Genomic DNA, 23,498 nt, shown 5'->3' with positions numbered 1-23,498 from the left:
AGGCTTTGCCCAGGACTAGACATTTAGGAAGGCTTAGAAGATGGAGAAAAGTCCATTCCAATGATAACCTGGAAAGAGAAAAAAATACGTTCCTGGCAGAGCGTGTGGATTTCCCACTCTGAGTTCTTGAGAGGTGAAATGTCATGGCAGTCTGAAGAGTCTTGAAAGGCGAAGAACTTTTCTACTTCTCCCAGGGCGGTCAGTGTTTCCTAGGAGGTAGGATTTCCAGCAAAGAAACAGTTCCGGACAAACTGGGATGCTTGGTCAGCCTTTGCCTCTCAGTTTTCCTTTGTTATGGTTGGAGCTATGCAGTGAAAGAGAGCTGGGCGGTTGGAAAGCAGCTTGGTGAGAATGACGTTTGTAAAGGGCACATTTCCGGCAATTTCTGAGATTGCTCCAAGGCCTCTAAGGTGGTATTGCATTTCCTAAGTTTCCATAGTCCTTCACATTGCAAATCGTAAAATATGATCTTGCTTGGAAGTCGTGGAAATGAGCAAAGACGACCCAAGTGAGACTACCCGAAGGTTATGTATTTAGTTTTCTAAAGAAGGGAGTCAGTGGCCGTCGTTGTCTTTGCCGGGGACTCAGAGGAAGGTAGAGCGGTGGAAATGTCTTGTGCAAAAAGGAAAGACTTCAGCTACACTCTGATTGAACACTGTTGGCTTCAGAAGCTAAAAACAGATTAAACAATAACATCTCAGGTGAACTGAGGAATATACTTCTATTTCTATGGTGTGGTTGATCCTGACTTGGAGGCAGGAAAAGAAAAAAACGCAACAAGCTCCCAGTGAGTAACCAAGTCCGGACCATTCTCAGCTGACTGCTGCCGAGGCTGTGGTTTGGCTGCTTGGACTGCTTGCTCTAGAGGTTGAAGTCAGAGTTCTGTTTGCGACACACGCTATGGCCGCTTTCCGCTCGTACATTCTCTCACATCTGATTTTTCAATCCCTGCTTTATTCAGGATGACAGGCTTATCATTTTTAAAACCAGGCAATACTCTTTTTACTGCGCTATAGTCCCTGTATACTCATGATTTAGGAAAAGAACTCAACTTCATGAAGCAGATATTGCATAGTCCTCTAACGAGCATCTAGGTATCATTTTGTTCCTTTAGAGTGAGGGAAATCTTCAGAAGATCTGAAGCACAGGCAATTGGAATTCTGCTCATCTGAGAAACTCAGTGATTTCTGACCCTGCCCCCCTGCATGGCTGTCGTTGGTCTGTGGCCGTGATGATCCCTGACTTTACCAGCCAGAACCTTTGACCAGCAGCAGAGCGTGTGTAGAGAGGAAACTATATATAATCTATAAGAGGCAATTCTGACTCCTCAGGAGAAGCCAGCTATTTTGGGAATGATGTCGTTATAGCATCTTGGAGGAGGAAGCAAAATCCTTCCCTACTCCACTCATTTGCTGGGTTACAGCATAAAGAAAGGAGGGTTGAACTGAAAGAATGTGAGATATGTCCTCTCTGCCCAGAATCAGGACCTGGCAAACCAAAAGGAGAAAGCACAGATTCCTGGAACTCTGTAGTCTCTCTCAGGGAGTCCCCTACTTTCCTAATCACATATATAACAAAAACTTCCTGTGTTCAGGGATGTATTATCACTCCTCAAAATATATAATTCCATTGTCATCATAATGGGGACTGTGTTATTCTGCCATATTTTATCTTTTGTCCTTAGAGGGATACTAAAAAAGATCAGGAGTTTTGAGTTAGTAAAGAGCAGGAGGAAGGTTGGTATGGTGACAAAGTGATGGATACTCACCTGGGGCTGTGTTCTGCCAGGTGCTGGGTGAACACTGTCTTGTTTGGTCCTTTTAGCATCCATGTGAAGTTGGTGTCCTTGGCTTCCTGGACAATGGAAATGACATTTTACATGAGGGGAATTTCATATTTAGGGTTAGTATTTCCTAATATGTCACATTAACCAGTGAATAGGCTTGTGTTCAAACTCAGGCTTGCCGAAGTCCTAATATGTATACCTTCTATGTAGTATACTCTCCATATGGTAATAGGAAACACAATGGCACTCATATTATATAATGATTTTGGACTGGCAGCCAGTGAATATCTATATGAGAATAACATAGGATTTCAATCTGACTAGAAGACTTATCTTGAAGGTCTGGGTGAATAATAAGAACATCCACTGCTTGTACTTTAAGATTTATTTATTGTGATGAAGTTCTGGGATTTGACAGAGATGACTGGGAACCTACAGTTCCCTAAGTGACTTCCAGGCACTGCCATCAGGTTTGGAAGCAAAAATCTTGTCTGGAATTTTTCTGTAATATTTTATCTATCTTGATAATGATTATGGAGTGAGTAACATTGGATGGTCATTGTGACAAGATCTTTCTTACCTTTTAGGAGCAAACATTTTGGTTGATATTATTAAATACAAACAGGAAGCGTGAAAGATTCTGTGTGCCTTTTTCCTTAGATGCTTTCGAAGTCAATGTCAGAAATGAAAATTATTTGGTCCAGAGCAGCCCTAACTGTAGCAGTGTCTGTTAAAATCATTTCTTTCCCAGGGAGACATAAACCACAGATTGGCAATCTTGACTTTGTTGTCATTTCTTCCATTGTCTAGACTTACATCCCAGTGTCACTGAACAGCAGCAAAGAACAACAAAACGATAGAAGACAATAGCATGTTTATTCTGGTGGCACAAATTCATTGGGAAATGAATGATGATTGTTACTCTCTTAGCATTGTACTTGGTGACAATATTTTTTCTGGCTCTGTCCAAGGATAGATAATAGAAGGATTGTAAAACTTAGTGTCGCTGTTAAAGAGTTCTTGTGGCTATGACTTTCTTTTTTTTAAATATTATTCCCATAAGATATAAAAATGTTTGGAAATCATCTGTATTTCCTCTTGAATAAACAGGGATGCACAGCTGGCAACTGTTACTGTTGATGAGAGCACTGATTTCTAGAAACCTGTTTTTTGCTTTTTTTCTGTTCATGTGGATGTATGATTGCTTATACATGCTAGATGAGAATAAAAGTGTCGCTGATGGTAAGTGGGATTTAGACATGAGGTATCAGAAAACAACCACTAAGTGTGCTTCTTTCTGTAGTTATTTGAGGAATATAAAAGTTTGCAAGCCTTTCAGGTAAGATTGGATTCCATCCATGACTTGGCTTTATTTAAGCAACCTTCAGTGAATGCCACGGTCCTCAGGGCACAGAATAATAAGGCAGGGCCTAAATCTTCACCTGGAAGCTGGCTACGTTTCATTTCCCAGCAAGAACAGTGATTCATAGACAGGTGCAGGCTTTAGTACAGCTGAGACTTACCGATGCTTCATAAAGCCTAGTTTCAACAGCCTATTCCTCCAGGCTACCACTGAGATCTTATGGTTTTTGGAAACCAATCACAACTATCTTTGTGAAGCACTGAAACAAATATGTGTTTTTTACCACTTCGTCACATCAGTATTTGGAACTGTCATATTCCCTCTCTTAGGACAATGAAGTGTTGATGAAAGAAAGTTATTGAATGTTGTTTTACCTTGACTCAAAAGCCCCTGAGTGACCTGAAGAAGGGAGATTTTAAACATAGGGCGTATGTTTTGTATTAGTGTAGCTCCTCGACCCAAAACAACTCAGAAATTGTGAGTGCCTCAGAACAAGCCAGTGCCTCTGGAACTTTATTTTTTCAGTTTGAAGAGAATAAAAATTTTTTTAAAACATGAAAAATGATACAGCATTTCAAAACAAGATGATAGGAAATCAACAAATTATATTGCATATTGTCATATTCAAAGTAGTTGTTCAAATTACCAGGTACAGGCTTGCAAATTAAACAAAAAAATTAAGAAATAACTATTCCTTTCAATAAACCAATAGAGATTAGTAGTACAAGTATTTTAGCTATCTGTGTGTGTGTATATATATATATATTTTTTTTCCCCCTTCCTTCTTTCTTTCTTTTCTTTCCCTCATCCCAGTTTTTTTTTTCCTTTAGAGTAGTTTCTTTCCCTTTTACATTATCTATTGTACCTTTGGATTTTATTTACTCTTTCAGTTTTTTACACTGCAGAGAAAATACAGTGTTTACACATGGGGGTCTGATTTATTTCACTTATGAGTATGATCTCTAGTGGCACCCATTTACCTATAAAAACCTCAAGTTCATCTTTCTTTATAGCTGAGTAATATTCCATTGCATAAAAATATCACATCTTTTTTGGGGGGGATACAGGGGATTGAACTTACAACCTTGTGCTTTTCAAGCAGGCGCTTAGGCCACTGAGCTATATCCCAAGCCCCATCACATCTTTTTTATCCATCCTTCAGTTGATGGGCATTTGGGTTCTTTCCAAGATTTAGCTATGACAAGTTGCACTGCTATAAACACAGCAGCTCAGTTTGTCATATATTGCTGTGATATGATGTTTTCAGTTTTGGAAAAACACTGAGAAGGGGAATAGCTATGCTGAATGAGACCTCTAATCCTAGTTCTTTGAGGAATCTCCATACTGATTTCTACAGTGGTTGTACCAGTTGTACTGCACTCCCACCAACAGTAGAGAAGGGTTCCTTTTCCTCCCACAGCATTTGTTATTGGTTGATTTCTTGCTGATAGCCATTCTTTCTGGGATGAAATGGGCTCTCAGTGTTGTTTGAATTTGGATTTGTCAAATGACTATTCGTGTTGGACATTTTTTCTTATGTTTATTTACTTTCATATCTCCTGGAAATCCGCTTAACACACACTCTGATTTTCCAGTTCTAGGCTGGAACCTGCCTATGCTCTGCATTTCCAGCAAGTTCCCAGTAATGCAGCTGAGGCCAGGCCTCAGACCACACCTTCACTTGTAAGGGACAGAACAGATTCGGCTACCATAATTTTTTAAAAAATGAATATTCTAATAAATCTTAAATTTCACTTCCTGCCAACAATGTGGTTTGTGGAGTTTTCACACTGGTAAAGTTAGAAGTTGCAGGCATAGTCAGGCACCTGCTGTATCAATCATGTGTGCATTAAAGTTTATATCTGAGGAAAGTACAATGGAGAATGATTAGCAAAGATATGGGATAGATTTAGCTAAAAGTAGATATCAACAATTTTTCTCTTAACTCCACATATAAAAATCCTTTCATCTGCCATGGCACTTACTACCAGTTGTGTTGGCATCTTATTTTTGCAAATTGTACAATATACTTCTTTCAAATGCTACCACTGTTTAATTGCTGTACACAACATTATTACATGGGCTTTAATATTTTTCAGTCTGTAATGATATAATCTATTTGAGATGAAAGAAGTCACTACCAAATGTTTAATCTAAAAGATAGTGTAATTGCTTTGATGGTTAGTTGATGAAGTAAAACTATATTTTACATTTGGCAATAAGCAGAATGTCCTTTGTATTTTTCCAGTATAGAAAGCATATCAGATTATCCTTAGAGGGTCAAAATCCTTTCTTTGTGTCTGTGAAGCCTAAACTTTCTCAATGTCAGAGGTCTGACAATAAAAGCAATGAATATACATACAAAAAATAAGGTCATCGTTTTACTGCACAGAAGTAGGGTGTGAAAGGTTGCAGAAATTGGAGCAGATTCTGTTTTCTGGTTGCTGTCCTGCTCAGTGAACTCAGAGACCACAGTGCTTAGGTATTAGGAGAATGTGATCATGTGGATCGGGGTTACGTTTTCAAAACAGAGCAAAATACCACCTGCTACGGAACAGTTCCATTACTGTATTTATTGGGAATGTAAAAATTCATGGAAATTATTTTTAAATATAGCATTTCCATCTAAGGGGATCTTAAACTTGTAGACATTTCAGGATGTAGTTACAGAATCAGAAAACTGTGTAAAGGCAATGCTAAGATTACCCTAAGAATGCACAGATTTGACTTCAATGTGAATTAGAATTTCTCAAATGTGTGTAGATACCATATTGGCTTTTACCAAAGATGAATGAAAGCATTATGAAGGCATCCAACTGAAAGGTACAAGAAATGCCAGATTGGTCAATTAACACATAGGTAGGGCCATTATACATAGTCAGGATTAATTTAAGGACAAGTCTCATCATTACCAAGTTATGAAAGAAAGTTAGCAAATACCAAGGTGTAAAGATATTTTCAGAAATTTTTGCAGAGATAAACGGTACGAAGATTTTAAATTTTATTATGCATGTTAAGGTGTTTGCAGTTTACCAGGGAGGTATTTGGAAACCACTGAAAGATTTTAAACAGAAAAAAAAAAGTGAGATTGGTCAGTGTGGTGGCACAAACCTGTAATCCTAGTGCTCTTGGAGGCTGAAACAGGAGAATCACAAACTTCAGGCCACTCTGAACAACTTGTAAGACCATATTTGTTTTAAAAACAAAAGTGGGTAAGGCTGGGGATGTAGCTCAGTGATCAAGGTCCTGGGTTTAATAATCCCTACAGCTACAAGGAAGAGAGAAAGAGGAAATAGGAGAAGAAAGACAAGGAAAGAAAAAGGACAGGAAGGAAAAGAAAAGAAAAAAAGAGATGTATGGAGGCTCCTAAAGCATTGGTATGAGAAGCTCAGTAGAGACTGGATCAGAAAACCTAAATCTACAAAAGCAAACATGACTTAAAAGTAGCAGAGAATTGAGCTGATACAAATTGTAATAGTTGTTAGGGAAAAGCTATGGTTAGGAATACGAATTCCAGAATTGGGTTTCTAGTCATTAATTTAAGTGAATCACTATGGATGAAATTTTGCCAACTCCTCTGGTGCTTGCTTGATTCTGGGAATTAACTGCTGGTCTTTGCCACTGGGAATTAACTGCTTGATTCTGGAAACTAACTGCTGGTCTTTGTCCTTCCTAGGAGGGTGGCTTGTTACTACCTCAATTGTACCATTTACTGTGGTTCGGAATTGGCCTCATTTCCTTAGTGTGAATTGCAAAGATCATAGGTTAGCTGTCAACATATCTTTGTCAATTTCTTCTACTTTGGTAATTGGCAAAAAGATATTGTCATAAATTTGTGATTGAGTTTGTTCATTTTCTTTTCATAAAATTGATGAGGATTTTTATTTTGCAAAGAAGGAAATGCATTGAAAATAGTACATGAGGCAGAAGTGGTATCTGCAATTATTGCTCATCCTCTAAAAAGATAATGAGGATTAAAATAGAGTTATCATATATCTTGCTCAATTATAGATTATTCTTAGCTTGACACCTCAGGGCTTTATTAAAATAAAAATGGAAAAAGATCTATAACTGTCCTTCACAGTGTTCTATAAAGAATAACTAGATTATATCTGTGATACTTCACCGTTAGCTAATGGTGTTTATTTATAGTAACAGCCTAGAAATAGCCTTTAGAATGATACATACAAGTTGTTAAACTATGAGATATGTTAGTCATAGAATTTATTTTCAGAGCTAGGATTAGGTTTCAGGGTAAATAATATTCTTTCCCTTCTATGTACAGAGAGAAATTCCCATCCATTTCTGGATCCTTGATTAATTACAAAAATATCACAGAGCTTTTTCCTACTTCAGCTATCTCCCCATTCATGAGTGCCTCATTATGTCTGCTCTTTTCTTTACATAATGATGGAAGAATTCTAGTACAAGAACTATTTGGTCATTATTCATCAATTAAATTTCTATTTTCTCATCTTATGATTCTATTTTCTTCTTTACCTCCACTAATTTGCAGCAAGCTGTGCAAAATATACTTCCAGAGGGACAACTGGGGAAGATAAAGGGACGAGGGGATGGAAGAGAATGGAGATGACAGGACAGTGTAAAAGGAAATGTGGATACCACTAAAGCATGACGTATTTATGGATGGAAAAGTCACACTGAAATGCATTAATTTGTACAATTAATATGCATGAATCCTTATAAAACTACTTAACAGGGCAAAAGGGAAGTAAAATATATTTTTGGGAAAATTATTATCAATTCCAAAAATTACAGTTTAGCTTTGGGGTCATAGGTCTAAATACATATCTACAGTCATTCTCCACTATCCAGAACTTTGCTTTTAAAGCTGCAGTTAGCTGCATTCAACTATGGTCTGACAATAGTACAGGGAAATTCCTAATTAAATAATACGTAAATCTTAAATTGTACACCATTCTGAGTAGTTTGATGAAGTCGTGCAATAATCCTGTTCTGTCTGGTACAGAATGTGAATCAACCCTTTTCCAACATACCCAGTCTGTATATGCTGCCCTCCTGCTAATCGCTTAGTGGACATCTTGGTTATCAGATTGACTATCAAGGTACTATAGTATTGGTATTCAAGTCATCCTTATTTGACTTCATTCAGGTAGAAAAGTGCAAGAATAATGATGTTGGCAATCAGATGTGTCCAAAAGAAACCACCATGTGCTTCTTTTATGCAAAAGAGTAGAAGTATAGAAAGATATTCAGAGAAAAACAGAAATAATATTTATTTAACTTTTATTATAGTATATTGTTATAACTTCCTTTCTATCATTACTGTTTTTGTTAATCTTTTTACTCTTCCTACTTATAAATTAAACTTTATCATTGATATGCATGTATGAATAGGAAAACACATAGGCTACGTAGGGTTTGGTACTATCCATAGTTTCAGTTATCCACTAGGGGTCTTAGAACATATCTCTCCATCAGTAGGGGGGGATTACTGTACTGTAATTGATTCTCAGAAATCACTATAAAAGTCCATATCCACTGTGTTCTATTTCAGTATATGTCCATTCTGCATATGATGAGCAAGGGCTCCAAACATAGGAACAAGGTGGTTGGTAAATGTGAACTGGACTCAAGAGCAGGGACTCAGCAGATGTTCTAACACCCTGTTCTGACAGCTTACAGGCAGCTGGGCCTGGGCCAGGGTGCAGTTGGATGCACACCCAGGGAGACTTGCTCCAGGGTGTGATTTGTCCCTTTGCCTTCCCATGCATGGACGGAAGACCCACAGGTGAAAAAAACACTTGAGGGTCAAGCACAATATGGTCTGTGCTAGTCTGCAGCAGTTAAAGAAGTACTGATTAGGGATAGAAGCTCCTGAGAAATGTTGAACTCATCTCCGTGCAGTCCCAGTGGGGACCAAATCTATCTGTACAACTGCCTGGTTTCCAGGCAATAAAGCCAGAGTTTCTGGGATCACTCACTAGGAAATCCCTTTTTATAGTCATGTGTTATATCATAAGGTCTGTGGTATTATTTTTTCCTGTCATTTTCAGAATCACACACAGAATGGAAAGTGATTGCAGACCAAAGGCTAAATAGATCTGAGTTGTCGCACACTTGTTAATAGCATGATTTTTATTATTGCATCTGAAGAAGTGTTAGGATGACTACTTAATCCGTTAGAGTGTGTTTTTTTTTTTTATTTTAAAGCAAAAAGAGAAGGCTGGGGATTTAGCTCAGTGGCACAGCGCCTGCCTGGCAAGTGCAAGGTCGTGAGTTCGATTCCCAGTACTGGGAAAAAAAAATGCAAAAAGAACAATAAAAATAATGATACAGAATTTCAAAACAAGATAATACGAAAATAACATTGGTTATTATACTGCATATTGTTATCCTTAATGGAGTTGCTCAGATTACAAGACATAGGCTTATAAAATTGATCAAACAATATAAGCATAAATGGTTCTTTTCAATGAACTAATAGAAATTACTAGTATAATTATCTTAGCTAACTTGTGCATCTGTGTATATATGTGTGTGTGTGTGTGTTTTTTTCTTTTCGCTTCCCTCCTTTCTCCTTTCCCCATCCCAGTTGTTCTTTCCTTTTGAGCAGTTTCTTTCCCTTTCACAGTATCTATTGTACATTTTGGACCTTATTCACTCTTTCATTAGGGAGACTATACAGTGTTCACACATGTGAGACTGATTTATTTCACTTATGAGTATGGTCTCTAGTTGTATCTATTTACCTATAAAATCCTCAAGTTTATTCTTCTTTATAGCTGAGTTCCACACCTTTTTTATACATTTCTCAGTTGATGGGAATTTTGTTTCTTTCTAAGTTTTAGCTATGATAAATTGTGCTGCTATGAACACAGGTGCATATATATTGTTGTGGTATGATGTTTTTAATTCTGGGAAAATACCCAGTAGGGGAATAGCTGGGTGGAGTGGGACCTCTAGTCCGAGTTCTTTGACGAAGCTCCACGCTGATTTGCACAGTGGTTGTACCAGTCTACATTCACACCAGTAGTGGAAAAGTGTTCCTTTTTCCCTACAACTTCACTAGCATGTGTTATTGGTTGATTTCTTGATGATAACCATGCTTTCTGGGGTGAGATGGAATCTCAGTGTTGTTTTAATTTACATTTCTTGAATGACCAATGATTTTGAATATTTTTTCATGTATTTATTTGCCATTTGTATTTTTTCATCTGAGAAACTTGTATTCATCTCAGGTGCCCATTTTTGGATTGGGTTTTTTTAATTTGAGGGGCCATACTTATGTCAGTTCTGTAGATGTACTAGATAGAAGTCCTTTTTCTGATGGACAGTTGGCTAAATTTCTTTCCCTAGGTGGGAGCTTTCTTTTCATTCTGTTGGTGATTTCTTCTGAAGTGCAAAATGTTTTAATAAGGTGTTTCCAATTGTTGATTCTGATGTATTTCCCATGCAGTTTGAGTTTTTGTCATGAACGCTCTGCCTATCCCCATGTCTTCAAGATTTCTACCACTTTCTCTTCCAGTAAATTTAGTGTTTATGTTTTAATATTTAGATCTTTGATCCATTTTGATTTTAGTTTAGTGCATGGTGATAGACATGGGTCTAGTTTTTGTCAGTGGCATATAGAAAGCCAGTATTTACAGCATGATTTATTACAGAGTTTATCTTTCTTCCAGTGAACATGTTTGGCCCCTTTGTCAAAAATAAGGTGGCTAAAAGTGTTAGTAGTTGTGCTGGCATCTTCTAATCTGTTTCACTGATCCTCAGGTCTGTTTTTATTTTTGCCAGTACCACACTGATTTTACCACAGCAGCTTTGTATTATAGTTTCAAAATTGGGACGGTGGTGCCTCTTACCTTGCCTTTGTTTCTCAGGATTGCCTTTGCTATTGTAGGTCTCTTCTGTTTCAAAATCAATTTTAGGAATGTTTTCCTCTGTGAGACATGCTAATGGTATTTTGATTGGGATTGTATTAAATCTGTATAACAGTTTTGGGAGTATGGTCATTTCCACAATGTTGACTTTTCCTATCCTTAAGAAAGGGATATCTTTCCATTTTTTGAAATCCTCTTCAATCTTCTTTTTCATAGTACCATAATTTTCAATATATAGCTCTTTTACTTCCTTTGTTAGATTGATTCATAAGTACTTCACTTTTTGAATGCTATTATGAAGGGTGTTATTTCCCTAATTTCTCTCTCAGGAGTTTGTTGTTTGTGTACAGGAATGTTATTGATTTTTGAGTACTGACATTGTGTCCGGCTATGCTACTGAATATGTTTATTCTAGAAGTCTTTTGGTAGAGTTTTTGGAGTCTTCTATGTAGAGGAATATGTCATCTGCAAATAATGATAATTTAACTTCTTCTTTTCTTATGCTGATTCCTTTTATTTCTCCTCTTTTCTAATTGCTTTGGTTAATGTTTCTAGAACTATGCTGAAAAGGAGCAGTGATAGTGGACATCCTTGTCATGTTCCTTGGGATTGTAGGGTGAAAGCTTTCAGTTGTTGTCCATTTAGTGTGATATTTGCTGTTGGTTTGTCACAGATGAATTCTATGAGATCAACATAAAGACCACCAGTTCTTATTTTTTTCAAGAGTTTCTTTTATCATGAATTAGTGTTGGACTTTATCAAAAGCTTTTTCTACATCTTTTGAGATGATTATGTGATTTTTGTCTTTGGCTTTGTTGATATGGTGTATTATGTTTATTAATTTGCGTATGTTGAACCATCCCTGCATTCTTTGAATAAATACCCCTTGGTCATGGTGTATAATCTTCTTGATGGTTTGATGCAATCTGTTTGTCAGTATTTTATTCAAGATTTTTGCATCTATGTTCCTTATGAGATTGGCCTGTTGTTCTCTTTTTTGTTTGAGTCTCTCTCTTGTTTTGGTATTAGGGTAATACTTGCCTACAGGAAAGGGGTTAGGGAGAATTGCTTCCCTTTCAATTTCATTAAAGAGTTTGAGGAGTATTGTTGTTAAATCTTCTGTAACTTTCTTGTAGAATTCAGCTGTGAATCCATCAGGACCCAGGATTTTCTTTCTTAGTAAGATTTTTTTTTTTTTTTTTCTTTTTTGGTACATTTTCAATTTTATTAACTGATACTGGGTTGTTCTAAATTTTTGTACCTTCTAGATTCAGCTTTGATAATTCACACATTCCTAGGAGTCTGTCCATTTCTTCTGTGTTTTCTTTCCTGTGAGAGTAAAGATTTTCAAAGTAAGTACTGATGATTTTCTAAAGTTCCACAGGATCTATAGTGATTTCACCATATTCATTCCTCACTACATGAATTTAAGTTATTTTTTCCTTTTTTTGATAAAGTTGGCTAAGGGTTTATCAATTTTATTTATTTTTGTCCAAGAACCAACTCTTCAATTCATTAATTCTTTGCATTGTTTTAGTAGTCCCAATTGTGTTAATTTCTGCTCTGATCTTTATCATTTCCTCCCTTCTTTGACCTTTGTGCTTGTCTTGCTCTTCTTCTTCTAGAAGCATGAGGTGCAGCATAAGATTGTTTATTTGTGCCTGTTCTGTTTTCCTGATGTGGACATTCACTGCTATAAATTTCCCTCTGAGGACTGCTTTCATTGTGTCCCATAGCTTCTCATAAGTTGTATTTGCATTTTCATTTGATTGTAGATATTATTTAATTTCTCCTTTAGTTTCTTCTGTGACCTATTGGTTGTTCAGGAGGATACTATTTAATTCCATGTGTTTATGGAGTTTTTTGCAGTTTCTTTTGTTTTTAATTTCTAATTTCATTGCATTGTGGTGAGATAATAAGTGTGAGATAATTTCAATTCCTTTGCATTACTTAAGTATCTTCTGTGGGCTAGTTTATGGTCTATTTTAGAGAACATCGCATGTGCAGCTGAGAAGCATGGGTATTTGGATATTGTTGGGTGGAAAACTTTGTAAAGGTCTGCTAAGTCCATTTGTTCAAAAGTTTGATTCAGTTCTGTTATTTCTTTGTTTGAGTTTTGTCTAATTGATCTATCTCTTTGTGACAATGGCATGTTAAGGTCACAATTACAATTGTGTTATTTCACAGTTGCAGTGAAATGCTTCACTCCAAATTCTTCTTGACCTGAGTGTTTATGTTAGGAAGTTGGCTGTGATTCAAATGGGCTTTTCTTTATAGGTGATCTCGTTTTTTTCTCTAGCAGCATTTAATAGTTTTGTATTGAATTTCTGGGATCTTGAGTATTATATGTCTGGGGATAGATTTATTTTGGTCATGAATGTTTGGAGTTCTATATGCCTTACTTCTATATGTCAGATTCTGTTCCCATGCTTGAGAAATTTTCTCTTATTACTTGTGCAAATAGTCTTTTTATGTCAATTGTGTTGACTCCTGCCTTTTCATTGACACCTATCAGTCTTATATTATTTTTCTTTGCATCATCTTGCAGCTGTTGAGTTATTTCCTGAAGCAAAGTCTATAATTATATAACATAACAGTTCATAAATTAGGAGTTTGTATGCAAAGTGTTTACTCTGGGTAGAGTGAATTTCCCTGTGGTGGGAAAATTTAGGGAGGATGGTATCTAAGATAAAAGTAACTGAAAAGGAAGTATAAGCAGGGCTGAAGGACAAAAGATGATCACACAAGATTTGGGAAACTAGAGAATGACGTAGAAAAGAAAGAATGAAAGAGTATTTGAGGGATTTTTCTGAACTTGATCTCTGAGTTTGGAAGATGGGATTAGAACAAGAAAAAGAAAAAAACTGAGAAAATAGAAAAGACAAAAAGGGAAAGGAAAAGATGGAGTAAGATAATAAAAAGGTAAAACCAGATAAAATAAAATGAAATATTATTTCTTATGTTATGGTTTATGTCTGTGTGTCCCCCCAAAGCCTCATGTGGCCATGGGGCAGGTTTTTAGAGTTTGATTATGGGTGTGAGAGCTGCACCCACCCTGGGGTGGATAGTTTGCATATGTGAGGGAGGGGGAAAGAGTGCTTGAGGCCATTCCTCCCCCATTCCTAACTGGTGTGTGCTTGTTGCTTTTGCTGTGTTCGAACACCATGAGCTGTAGCTCTCTGCCATGTGCCACTCTGCCTTGTAATCTGCCAAGTACGGGCTGAAACCTCCACAAACTGTAAGCAAAATAAACTTTTCCTTCCTTAATTTTGGGCGTCAGGTATTTTGTCCCAGCAACGAGAGAAATGTAACCAAAACATCTTACATATATATATATATATATATATATATATATCAAAAAAAGGGGGTGGTCCCATCCTCCTGTATTTAGTCTATGTGTCTTTGTCCCTCAGCACTGTACTAGTTCACCTAACTTACCACCTGCTGGCTCATATTTTGGATTTGTTCATCTTGCTAATCTCATCTGTCTTGTATACATCCTATTCAATGGGTGTCATTCCCCTGTTGGCCTGGTTCTATAGTGTAGAGGGAGGGGCCAGGAACCTGGGTTCCTCTGGTGAAGTGGGTTTCTGGGTCCTGGATGCTTCCCCCACTGGCTGTTGATCCTGCAGTACAGGAGAGGGGCTAGAATTTCTAACATAATTAATCTTGCAGAACCTGTGATATGAATTTAATTTTTAGAAGTTATAATGTCATTTCAGTACATCAGTTACACCAAGTCTTTCTAATTTATTTTATCCAACAAACTAATGTACATTGCACATTTGAGCATCAATTCACTGGCAAATAAATAAAGGATCTATGCTTCTGATGACCAGTCATGTTCTTTAATTTTATGCAAAAATCAGAAGTTTCTATGGACTTCTCCAAAAAGTGTCTCATGCATGAATGACAAATATTGTGAATTAGATGTGAACAGTATTAAGCCTATGCAGAAATGGGCTATGCCATAGGTAGGAAGCATTTAATTTTTTCTGATCATTTATACTTTTGGTATGAAAATATATTTCTATTTTTGAACAATGTATAACATACTCTGAAAATTGTTTAGAGAGTTTTACTTTATCTTATATTTCTGAAGCAGTACGATAGATAAGGGTCTCTATAAAAGGAAGCATGCATATGCACATTTATATTCATTGTTTTTGCATTTGTCATAAAAAGATTGCTAATATGCTACTCTAGGATCTGTTTATGTAAGTATCAAATATCAGAAAGTCCATGAAAGGGTGGTGGCATTTAGAATGAAAAGAGACTCCCTTAGTTTTTCTTCTGTCTTTCCCTGAAAGAAAATCTGCTCATGACCTAGTGATGCATAGATGTCTGAATCTGTGAAGGAACAAGCAAATGTTTGAACTTTACTGCCCTTCAGAGCAATTGTTTTGAGCTGTTTCCATATGGAATTTCAAACCTGGGCTATTAAAGTGAAGTAGTAATTTGGAATCCAGAATCACTTGGACTGAATTAAATGGATGGATTAAATATGGCTCAACTGTCTAAATTTTACAAGCAGTTTTTAGCTGTTTTGTAAACTTCAAGTATTTATGCAGTCACTAGCTTAAAGATCAAAGCTATAAATATACTAATATTCATCTTCTGACAGTATTTCTGTCTCCAAACTTTCCTACCTATCATCTGTCTGTATTATTTTGCATTTTCAGTGCATAACTCACATATGGCCAAAGTAATTTAAAAAAAACTTGCAAAACAAACTTATATTTGTTTATATTTAAAATTTTCACATAGTTACAATATCTCTTACTAAGGAAAATTTTCGGGAACTTCCAAAACTGAAAGACGTTTGTCTCATGATAATATTTTCTATCAAAATATAATGCTACCTAATAATATGGAGTTTAATGAATTATTGTGTGGAAAACTTTATGCCTTTCTAAGATGAATTGTTGAATTGATTTTCAGATATTTTTCTGGGAAATTTTAGATTATAATAGTCATTTATTGTCCCAGAATATAGTGTTCTGCATGATGTTCTTTTTTCCATTCAAATCTTTACTCATTTTGTCACTTAAAACTATTATAGAGAAAAAGATACTTTAAAATGTCAAGTTCTGAAATTATTTACAGGGAACACTAGCACATCTTCCTAAATAACTAAAAAGTTAATATATCCCTTGTAAATAGGACTGTAGAATGCCCTATTACTTTAAAAGTCAGGTACAAAGAATACTTTCCCTTACTTAAAGATCATTTTAATGAAGAATGACTTGTCATCTCAGTTCTAATAATCACATGTTGCTTTTTTATTTTTTAAACTGAATAGGAGTTTTATCAGAATAAAAGTAGACTATATAAAAATAAGAAAATGCAATTAAAAGAGTGTGCCAGACCAAAATATTAAGCGTTCATTAGAAATTTGTTGCATATCATCAGTTGGACTTGGTGATAGAAAAGTTATTTTCTAAGAGTTAATAAATAAACTTTTTAGGCCAATCTTTGTATATTCACTGATCCTTAGAAGCTGAATGGGAAGTAGTATTTTGTACCATAAGCCTATGGAAATGGCATCATTAATATATTAAAAAACCCTCTTCATTTCTGCCAATAGTCTATCAAGGTGAGGGTGAGCAGACGACTTTATGTGCAGCAGCTACATATGGCTCAGTCACATGCAGAACCACACAGTAGAGACTCCCCTAACTAGAAATTGAAACTACTATTGCTATAATGGTCAAAAGAGATTTTGCTTCATCAGCTGAGTTTACTGTGCTTAGAGCAGCCTTAGAATACATTTGATATGCTTATTTCAGTTTTGTTGTTGAGTAACCAGAACTACCATTTTATAGATGTTTTAAGGGCTGGAAATACAGTTGGGTGGTAGAACACATGCTTAGCATGCATAAGACACTGGAGTCCATTGCCAGCATCAATGAAAACAAAAAACATAAAAACTAATAATTTATTTCATAAATTTATTTTATAAATAAAATATTTTATAAATAAAATACTATTTTATTCATAGTAAGAACTATATAAATATAGTTCCGTGTTAAAATATAAATATAGTATATATTTATACATTGAAATTATAAAAGAGAATGTGATATTCTTTGTACACAAAGTTAAGTGCTTGAAAAGACCAGAAAACATACATTTTTATCTCCTTGACAACATTGTTGAAGCATTTCCTTAATAAATGTATTTTTTCAGTCAGTGATCACTCGAGTGCAAATTACAGTAAATGTTGGAAATGACTGAGGGGTTACTTACTATGTTTTTATTCAGTTTTAAAATGTTAGTAATAGGGAATAGAGGGAGAGGAAATGGTTTCTGACTTTGAAATAGTCCCTGAAACAAAACAATAAGTGAATCGATAGTGTGGAATCAGAATCTGGGGCAAGCATTAATTTTTTTCTTTGTTTCATTTCAGTCTAGCAGAGCTTTCTACCAGTAGTCTGCAGACACTATACCAATGTATCACTGTCTTCCTTTAGCCAGCCTTCACAAAATTACAAACCAAACAACTTGGCATTACTGGTGGTGTTTTTAAAAGTCCTTTTCCCTAGGCAATGTTGACATATATTAGAAAATTGTCCCAAAGCATACAAATAGAAATTTCGATAATTTGTAAATGTATGTGCATGGGTGTGTTTGTGTATTTGTCTATTTGTAAATGTTTGTGTAACTCTGTGAATACTCACCTGTGTATATCACTCGTAACCATTATAATTAAAAATTATTTCAACGGGAAAAATAAATAGTGGTTCAAATTTTCCTTCTACCTGATACTTAGTGTGTACATAAATTCGTTGTCCTATTTCAGTAACAGTATGAACAACATGTTTTTCTGGTGAAGACAGCAATAAAAATTAAACAGCTACATGGAGTGGGATGTACAAAATTCCCTTCTGCTTCAGTAAATGCTTTAAGCTTTAAATATGCTGTTTAGATTTTGGCTTTGTAAGATAGGGTGGAGAGATGATGAAAAAAATTAAAAGTCGATTTTTTTGTGGCTGTTTAACGAAAGGGATAGGGAGCTATGAAAAGCTGGAGAGGAGGTATGAGGGTGAACTCGAGGTGATGGGGCAGTTTAGGGGATATTCTCCAGTCTCACCTGCCTGCTTCTCCCCACCCTGCCACTGCAGCCTCCTCATGAAGACCTGTGAGGCTTGCCCTTCTGGGTTTGTTCCAACCATTATGGTCCCTCTGCTCCCTTAGTGGCGACTTCTCTTTATGAACCAATCATTTCTCTGAGCAAGAAGCTCATATACACTTATCAATTTAAGCAGTCCTAAGCCATTCTTCATGTCTCCACTACTGTAAGGCCATGGGGGAGTATAAATAGATTCTCTTCTGGAACAAGTGAGGGCTTCTCAGAATTTGGCAAATGGAACCACGGCGATCACTCCAGACCATGTAGCCATAAAATAATGAGTTTACTTCAAAAGAGCAAGATTAAGGGAAAATCTAACTCAGATTGCAATCTCCTTAAGGGAACAAATAGATCAAGTACTTTGTTCACAAAGCATCCACTGATTTGTGGCAATGTTTATTGGAGGCAAGGAGAGAAGAATTTAACTGAGGATTAAACATAAAACTCAGAAAGGATAGAGATACTTATTTCCTTTATGACCAGAAAACTAAGCCTCAATTGTGGTTTGGGCTGTAAATACAATGGAATGGGCAAGAATTAGAAATGGTTTACTAACAAAAGCTTGGTATTTTTTCCATATTAAAATGAGTAATGAAGTGGGGTATGTGCTTGTGGTGGAAATCCATCTTTGCCTGGGCTCAATGTCCTTGTCCTCTGCTGTAGCCCCATTTATCTGTGCTGATAAAAGCTCCCACCATCTTAGATATTCTCTTCCTCCCCCTCCAACTGTGTTCCTGAAGAATTACAGAGTTTAGGTTGTCTATATGCAAAATAAGAGCCAGAGACAGTAGTGTTGGCGTTAACAGTGTTGCTTCTTACAGCATTCTGGAACAGAACAAACTAAAGCCACAGCAGTTTGTAAGCAATGGTGACTTACAAGCAAAGCATGCTCCTGGCTTAAGCAAACTGTTGCAGATTCTTTCCTGCTTTGGTCATTTTGTGTCTGCCCTGGCTGTTGTTAACCCACTTTGCTGCCTTCCTCTCTGCTTCCCCTCTCAGGTAACCTCACACTGAGATGTTGCAAAAGCTCACATGACTAGAGAATAAGAGACCAGAGACAAAAAGAAGGAAGAGAGAAACACCTTATTGCCAGTAGCACAGGAAAACTGAAACCACATTAACCAAGTTGGTTGAATGCTAATTGGTGTTTTGCATTTAGGAGCAAACATGTTCATACTTCTAGATCGGCTGGGGGAGGCATTGAGCATCAAATAGAAAAGAGGAGACAAGGCTCATTAAACACTGGATAGTGTGGAGGTTGTGCACCCAGTTATTACTTTTACTGAGCCATCTGTGAACCCCAGTTTTCTCTAATTGAGTGATCCATCCCTTAGCCTCCTTTTGGGAATCCAGATATACCTTTGCCGCCTTCCAGTGTTATGTGATCCAGCTGGAGTTTCTCTTTCCATCTTGCTGACAGACACTGTGTGTGTGTAGATCTCACATGAAGAAATCATATTTCCTTTTTGAAAAAGGCTACATTGGCCATTGTTTGGAGTTTTGGGGTCGATTACTGTTTTTCTGTTCAGACACACTTCCTCCAAGCAGCATTCCATAAAGTAGATCAGATTTCTACTTCTTAAATGACAAACACATTTCAAGTTTGTTTTCCTGAGGTTTCTCTAAATTTACCTTTGTGGAAATTCTGCATGTTTTCAAACTTCCTGTTCCAGATATATTGTTTCAGTCTCATACTTAAGGATAATCACTACATTTACATTTAGTTGGCAAATTTAAATGCCTTGCGGGGAGGTCCTGCAGGTTAGATTCCAGGTGTGAAAAGAATAAACAGAGAAGCACATGCGGCATGATTTATGTCAAGGGTCCTTCTTCCTGAATGTAGAAAAAGAGCAGTGCACAGAGTTTGAGGTAAACCAAAAGGAGATGCCCCAGCCTCAAGTGGTTAACTACTACCTAGCTGCAGTAGATTAAGGTTATTTGCGAACCTAGGCCCAGGGTTCCAGACTTTCTAGTTTGTCAGAAGATATCTAACCACTTAAATGTTGACTATTCCTTCATTTTTGTCTTAAGCACATGTGAACAAACCCATTAATGGCAAAATACAATACATGTCTCCAAGCCCATCTGTCCAGTGGCCAATCCATTACTATTTCTAATCACAGATGAATTATCGCCTTCTTGACTGATGTACACTTACTAGGCTCTGTCCTGAAGCCCATCCTTCCAAATTCTGAGACACATCTCACTGTTGCCTTCATGTCTACCCCATAGGCAGCAGCATACCTGTGTGCTGAGATGAATTCAATCAGAAATGATATTGTTCTCAGGTACATATTCCAGACTTCTGTCTATTTTTCTTCTGTACTTATTTTATACAAATCCTATGAATTAGATACTACTTCTTTTTGTTTCTGTTGACTGCAAAATATTTTAAACCACACGTTGCAGGTGGTGTTAGAAGACTTCCTGTCACTGGTTATTTTGAAGGACATTTCCAAGATTATTTTCTTGTTATTTGGAAATGTTACACTGTTGAAATTTCAATCTTGAGAGATCTACTGCTTGTTTATGACTAATCTATTGCTTCACCTTGTCAAAAGTATTTAAATATATGGAGAAAAAAACATTTTATGTGTATCATTAATGACATTGTAATTTAAAGAAAGATTTTTTAGAATGATTATCTTTTTAGTTACATTTTTATAGGACTAGAATATTTTAGACTTGCCAACATGTCTTTAGAAAGTAGAAATGATTTGAAACATTGGCAAAAATACAACTTCAAATAAAACAGGACCTGGTCTATGACTATCATTAGGTGACTAAAAATAAAGAAATGGTGCAAACTGCATTGTCATATGACCATTATGTATGTAATAGTACAGATTATATATAAAATTGACAAAAACATTTGTAAATTTCATATTGATTTGGAGGAAAAAAGAATAAAACTTATTCAAATAACTGTTCGGGGACAAACTTGTAAAACAAAATTGATTGGATTTTTCCTTTTTTAGCAGTTTATACAGATATAAGTGGTAGCTTACTCACACTACTTTTTGATGCAATAAAATAACTGGATCTAATTTAGATGGGAACTTTACTAGCAGAGCTGAGATCTAGGCTAAGGTGTTCTGTCTCTAGGGCCTCATTTCAGCCAGCTCTTTTTGCTGTACCACCTCTCCATGGCCGTTCAGTAGGTTCCTGGGACCTGATACTTGGTGTTGTGTACTGAACTGTATTTCTGCTAAATTTATACGGTGAAGACCCCACTACCAATGTGACTGTATTTCAAAATACAGTCTTTAGGAGGTCATTACTACTAAATAAGGTCTTTCATCCCCTCCCCTCCGCTCCTCTCCTCTTCTTTCTCCTTTCCTCTCTTCTCCTGACCTCTCTGTGTGCACACAGGAAAAGACCATGTGCAGAAATAGTGAGATGGTGTCTGTCTTCAAGTGAAGAAAAGCATTCTTATCAGAACTCACACATGCTGATACCTTTATATTGGACTTCTATCCAACTGCTGTAATATTGGCAAAATACTTTTCTGTTGTTAAAGTCATTTACTCCACAAAAGCAGACTGAGATACCTGCCATGTGTTCAGAGATGATATTTTTATGCTGGTACTTAGTATGAGATATTGCATAAGATAAAGTTTCCTAAGAATTCTGACCCAAACAGATGAGTACAAGCCAGAGATAAAGCCTAGAAAAGGAAGGTGGAGAAGACCAAAAATGATGATCTGGAACTCTTTAAAAAAATTCAGATGGACTTCCTGTTATTTCTCATTTAAAGAACACATTGTTTAGTTCACAAATTCCTTTGGGAAATACTTTTAAACATCATCAAACTGAATGTGGCTTAAATATACTAGCAAAAACTAAAATCATGTTGGATATTATAAATTCTGACCCTGATCCTATGTAAGAGACATCTCTATAACATCACCAGTGGCCTTTGCTCAAAATCTTCTAATGAAATTGTCTAATGTATTGAGAGAAAATTCTGCTTTTAACAGCCTCAGTATTTACTACAATGCCTTTTCATTCTTAGTCAAATTTTACATCCCTGGGACACGCATTCTTACTCTTCATTCCGACCTCTGGACACAGTAAGTGTGGTCTTCCTTGTGACCCAGCAGTTCCTCCCCGATTCATTTCTCTCATGCCTTGACCTGCAGACCACAACCATTTTCACCTTTCTGCGTAAGCCACATTTTATAGTGAATATCTGCTGTAATTATACTTAGTGAAATTTCACCATGCCACTGTCATGTATCAAGGGGTTGACTGTAACTTCTCCTCAGTTTACTCTTGCAGCATTCTCTATAAATCTATTTATTGACTGACATTTAAAAATTTAGAGCACACTGTTTTGACAGGATAAAACAACAAGGTCCCTAGATTTTATTTATCTAGTTGAAGGTTACATGAACAGTACTAGTGTCTAGGATTCTGTGGTAACCTTCTTGGAGCTTGTAATCTAGTGGAGTAGATAGAAATTATATAAACAAAGTGTTATAATGAATATGAAGGAACAAAAGTGGATTGAAAACTATAGATTATTAGCAAGGGATGAGAAATATTGACAAAAAAAACATCAAAAGGCTGAGACGAGAACCAGAAGCCTTTGGAAGTTACATGAGCCAATTTGCATTTCACTGGGGCTCACTGTACTCCATGTCCTTTGTTTGAACTATTGATATCTTGATCCTCAGAATATCATCAGAAGCTGTTCTGTAGAATAAGGATTGGAAATGCATCAGCAAACTCCTACCCCTACTCTCCCAACACCTACACTTTGAGAAGTTTATTATAGCTTTCAGGGTCTGTACCATGACCTAAAAGTCACCTACAGGTAATGAGAGTTCTTTATAGCACTATACAAAGAAGAATTCTGAAGTATACATGTGTTAATCAGCTTTCCATTGCTATTACACAATGCCTGAAATCTTGAACTTATAAAGAAAGAAGGTTCTGCCTCACAGTCTTGTGTTTCAATCCATTAGGGGGCCCTGTGATAAGTGAGCACAGTGTGGGATCATTTGGCAAAACCCTCCTTGCACCCTCTGTACTCTCTTGCCATGAGATGATGCAGACAGAAGTCCGTTGCCAAATGTAGCCCCATGATCTTGGATTTCCAGCCTCCAGAGCTAGGAGCCAACACATTTCTGTTCAGTATAAATTACCCATTCAGTGAGATTCTGCTATAACAGCACAAAACGGAGCCAGACAATAGACAAACAACAGAAGTGAATTATAGAAAGCCTCCTTCTAAAAGTCATTTGTTTAAAAAATTATTCTGCAAATGGTTTTGTTGCTTCATAAGATGCTCTGGAGGAAATTTCCACCCATAGTTTTCAAGACACGCTTGCCCTCTGGGCTTTACAATTA

At 36.4% G+C, this 23,498-nt stretch overlaps 1 protein-coding gene across 1 annotated transcript in view; it reads left to right on the top strand.

Annotated features, from left to right (window-relative positions):
* Plxdc2 (plexin domain containing 2) overlaps positions 1 to 23,498 on the top strand; it is a 425,675-nt gene that overhangs the window by 163,921 nt on the left and 238,256 nt on the right. The gene's annotated exons all lie outside the window — the stretch shown is intronic.

This window comes from Chinchilla lanigera, unplaced genomic scaffold (genome assembly GCF_000276665.1).
Source record: "Chinchilla lanigera isolate Chin_1 unplaced genomic scaffold, ChiLan1.0 scaffold00028, whole genome shotgun sequence".
Lineage (NCBI taxonomy): Eukaryota > Metazoa > Chordata > Mammalia > Rodentia > Chinchillidae > Chinchilla > Chinchilla lanigera.
This window is presented reverse-complemented; position numbering and strand designations above follow the sequence as displayed.